The sequence below is a fragment of the Austrofundulus limnaeus genome, unplaced genomic scaffold, assembly GCF_001266775.1.
Source record: "Austrofundulus limnaeus strain Quisiro unplaced genomic scaffold, Austrofundulus_limnaeus-1.0 Scaffold651, whole genome shotgun sequence".
Classification (NCBI taxonomy): Eukaryota; Metazoa; Chordata; class Actinopteri; order Cyprinodontiformes; family Rivulidae; genus Austrofundulus; species Austrofundulus limnaeus.
The window spans coordinates 26722-31463 of record NW_013953053.1 but is presented as its reverse complement, the minus strand read 5'-3'; the positions used below and the strand labels follow the sequence as shown (position 1 = coordinate 31463).

Here is a 4742-nt window from a genome sequence, read left to right as displayed (position 1 = left end):
CACACACACACACACACACACACACACACACACACACACACACACACACACACACACACGTGTTGTTGTTGTCGTCACTCCTATAAGCATCCTGTAACAGCTGCAGACTGAAACATGGAGGTGAGAGGCTTCATCATATCTGAACCTGCCCGCTGGTGATGTTGTGGCTCACTCCCCCCATGCCCCACCTCCTCCTGCACCTCCTCCTCCTCCTCTGTCCTCTGCCTGCCAGTCCCCCTGCTGGTGTCAGCAACATCGCAATAAGAAATATCGCCACGCAGGGAGATCAGTGACTGCGCTCAGCAACAAGGGGGATAAAATTAGCGCAAAAGAGAGATGATAAAAAAAAAGAAAAACGGATGAACAAATAAACGTCTGCGTAAAAACTGGCGCGCGCTTTCAGCTCGGTCATCATGACAGACCCCCCCCCCCCCACACACACACACACACACACACATTATTAACACAGACTGCCATGACAATCTGTAATAAAGCTACGCAGGCCACTTACCCCGAGAGGGAGCGCGTCCCGGAGAGCCAACTGCGTTTTTAAAGCATGGAGGAGGTGCTGGAGGTGCTCCTGCTCCTGCTCCTCTCTCCTCTCTGCCTTCACCAGCGGCGGTCCTGTTGGCGCATTCAAATGTTGCTTTTGGTTACATAACTAAAGGCCGGAGGAGGTTAAAACACCCCCAGAAAAAAAAGGCGAGTTTTTATTCCCATAAGCGCGCGGAGCGAGAGCAGGAGAGCGCGAGCTCCGCTGAGCAACAACACGTTGACGCGGGTGTTTTCTCAGAGTCGTGTCCGCAGCTAGGTGGCGGGCTGCTGGCTGCACGCGCTCACTGGAGCTTCGGTTTCAGCCCACTTCGCTCGGGGAAAGTTGCACCGCTCCCGCCAGTTCTCTCGTACGAAAAGAGGTGTGCGATACCGCAAAATCTGGTATCGATCCGACGCCTGGGAAGCACAGGAGCCGTGTTCCGGTATCGATCCGATCCGATACTTTGAACTTTTTTTAGAGGCGTATTTTTGTGAGGAGAGAAGCGCGTCATGTTTCATCATGTGAAAATATTTTCATGAGTATTAAATTACTGATTGTTGCTTTCTGATGGAACTTTACTTGATATTTGAAAGGACTTTTTAGTAAACTTTGAGGCAAATGACTAGAAAAATACTGAGAGTGAATGAAGCTGAAATGTGTTACAAAATGTTGAAAACTGAATTACATTTGAACAAGCCCCAGGGCTGGCTCCAGCCTTTTTGGTGCCCTAGGCGAGTTGAAGTGCCCCCCGCCCAAACTATGTCCCACCCACCCCAATTTGAACCCCTAAAAACAAGTTTGACAGTGTAAGGTACTATGGTAAACTTAGATTTACAAATAAATAACAACATAGATGTCAACTTGTACAGATTGTAAGTTACAAGGATTTTACGTCATTTTGCAGGTATACAGACGTACAGAGCAATCTCACAGATTTTTTCAAGTCTTTTGGATTTTTTTTCAAAACCTGATTTTCAAATTTATCTAACATGTCAGAGCCTGTAGGATGTTTTTTCAAAAACAGTAAATAACATTAAACAGCCACCTTTCAACCTGTTCTGCTGCTAGAAATAAGTTTTGAACTTTTTCTGCTCTCCTTTCCTCCTGCTTTACAGCGAGCGCTTTTTGTCCCCAGTGAGGCTGGAAGTGTAAAATGTCAACTAAAATGAGCAAAATATTAGCTTAAATGTGTAAAATGTCAGCTAAAATAAGCAAAATATTAACTTAAATGTGTAAAATGTCAACTAAAATGAGCAAAACATTAGCTTAAAGGTGTAAAATGTCAGCTAAAATGAGCAAAATATTAGCTTAAAGGTGTAAAATGTCAGCTAAAATGAGCAAAATATTAGCTTAAATGTGTAAAATGTCAGCTGAAATGAGCAAAATATTAGCTTAAATGTGTAAAATGTCAGCTGAAATGAGCAAAATATTAGCTTAAATGTGTAAAATGTCAGCTGAAATGAGCAAAAATATTAGCTTAAAGGTGTAAAATGTCAGCTAAAATAAGCAAAATATTAACTTAAATGTGTAAAATGTCTGCTAAAATGAGCAAAATATTAGCTTATAGGTGTAAAATGTCAGCTAAAATAAGCAAAATATCAACTTAAATGTGTAAAATGTCAGCTAAAATGAGCAAAATATTAGCTTATAGGTGTAAAATGTCAGCTAAAATAAGCAAAATATTAACTTAAATGTGTAAAATGTCAGCTAAAATGAGCAAAATATTAACTGAAATGTGTAAAATGTCAGCTAAAATGAGCAAAATATTAGCTTAAAGGTGTAAATTTTCAGTTAAAATAAGCAAAATATTAGCTGAATTGTGTAAAATGTCAGATAAAATGAACAAAATATTAGCTTAAAGGTGTAAAATGTCAGCTAAAATAAGCAAAATATTAACTTAAATGTGTAAAATGTCAGCTAAAATGAGCAAAATATTAGCTTAAATATGTAAAATGTCAGCTGAAATGAGCAAAATATTAGATTTAAGGTGTAAAATGTCAGCTAAAATAAGCAAAATATCAATTTAAATGTGTAAAATGTCAGCTAAAATGAGCAAAATATTAGCTTATAGGTGTAAAATGTCAGCTAAAATAAGCAAAATATTAGCTGAAAGTTGTAAAATGTCAGCTAAAATAAGCAAAATATTAGCTTAAAGGTGTAAATTTTCAGTTAAAATGAGAAAAATATTAGCTGAAAGGTGTAAAATGTCAGCTAAAATGAGCAAAATTTTAACTTAAAGGTGTAAAATGCCAGCTAAAATAAGCAAAAAAATTTAGCTTAAATGTGTAAAATGTCAGTTAAAATAAGCAAAATATTACCTTAAAAGTGTAAAATGTCAGCTAAAATGAGCAAAATGTTAATTCAAGGGTGTAAAATATCAGCTAAAATGAGCAAAATATTAGCTTAAAGGTGTAAATTTTCAGTTAAAATGAGAAAAATATTAGCTTAAAGGTGTAAATTGTCAGCTAAAATGAGCAAAATTTTAACTTAAAGGTGTAAAATGTCAGCTAAAATAAGCAAAATATTAGCTGAAAGGTGTAAAATGTCAGCTAAAATAAGCAAAATATTAGCTTAAAGGTGCAAATTTTCAGCTAAAATGAGCAAAATATTAGCTTAAAGGTGTAAATTTTCAGTTATAATGTGAAAAATATTAGCTTAAAAGTGTAAAATGTCAGCTAAAATAAGCAAAAATTTAGCTTAAAGGTGTAAAATTTCAGTTAAAATAAGCAAAATATTACCTTAAAAGTGTAAAATGTCAGATAAAATGAGCAAAATATCAGCTTAAAAGTGTAAAATGCCAGCTAAAAAAATGCAAAATATTTGCTTAAAAGTGTAAAATGTCAGCTAAAATGAGCAAAATATTTGGTTAAAGGTGTAAAATGTCAGCTAAAATGAGCAAAGTATTAGCTTAAATTTTTAAAATTGTAGCTAAAAGGAGCTAAATATTAGCTTTTAGGAATAAAATAGCTAAAAAGAGGCTAAATGCTAACTGACAAGACAAAAAATTCCACATTAAAAGTGCACAGAACCAAAATGTACATAAAAAGCAAAACAAAATTAAAGATAGCTAAATGCTAGCTATAAATGAGTTAAATCCTAATTAAAAGTAGGGAAAGTGCCTTCTAGAAATAGATTAAAACCTAAAAACCAGCAGTGCTTCAAATACAGATTCACACACAAACTGCCGTCTGAAAATCTCTGCAAATAATAATAATCAGCACAAATAAATGATTTAAACTTTTAATTTTCTTGGTTCTTATTCAGAAACAAAATAACAAAACTTTAGTTTCCTTTCATTCAGGACCAGAGTGCTGAGAAAAACAAACTCATGTATCGATTTGAGCTATGATAATATCGATATTCGAATCGATCCACACACCCCGCTGTGTGCGCGCGCAGCAGGCTGACAGAAGAGACGGGAGTGGGCGGGGCAGGTCGGGTTGTGCGGGAATGTAACTGCGTGGCCATTTTCATGTGGCCAGAGGAGGAGATGAAACGACGAACACACAGCTCGGGGTCTCTGCAGTTCACGAGGAGGAGCAGGAGGAGGAGGAGCAGGAGGAGGCGAGCGGCTCTCTTAATAAAATGGCGACGAGTTGGCTGAAGTGAAAGCTGCTCATTTCAGAAGTTGCAGTTGCGTCATCATCGTCAGAGACAAGAAGAGAAACAAACAGGCTGTTGATGAAAAGTTCACATCAGAGCCGTTTATCACCCGAGCAAATGTCACACACATTTACATCATTATTTGGTTATATATTATTATCTTATTTATTCATTTATTTCCAGGAAAGTCCAACTGAGATTAAAAACCTCTTTTTCAAGGGAGTCCTGGCAGCAAAAAATGTACATTTACACAGAGTTACACAATTACAACACAAACAATCACTATTAAAAACATTCACAATACAAGGATCTCTAATGTCCTCAGTGTGGATTTAAAGGTGCTCAACATGTGTTTTACAGTAAACAAAGGCCCTTTACCCCAATTCTGTGTGGAGAAATGGGACAGAGGGCAAGAAACTGTGTGGTATACTTGAGTAAAAGTACAAGTATCTTACTAAAAAAATTGACTTTGGTAAAAGTTAAAGTCTCCTTTAGGAATATTACTTGAGTAAAAGTCTTAAAGTATGTGATATTTGTTGTAGTTAAGTATTAAAAGTCAAAGTATAGATTAGGCCCTGTGATGGACTTGCGACCTGTCCAGGGT

General features: G+C 36.6%; 1 protein-coding gene across 1 annotated transcript in view; it reads right to left on the bottom strand.

The window, feature by feature from the left end:
• LOC106531577 (histone-lysine N-methyltransferase ASH1L) overlaps positions 1-946 on the bottom strand; it is a gene marked incomplete at its 5' end in the record, with an annotated part of 33954 nt that extends 33008 nt beyond the window's left edge. Inside the window, 1 exon segment of the mRNA XM_014027478.1 lies at positions 512-946.
• Between the last annotated feature and the right edge of the window lie 3796 nt (positions 947-4742).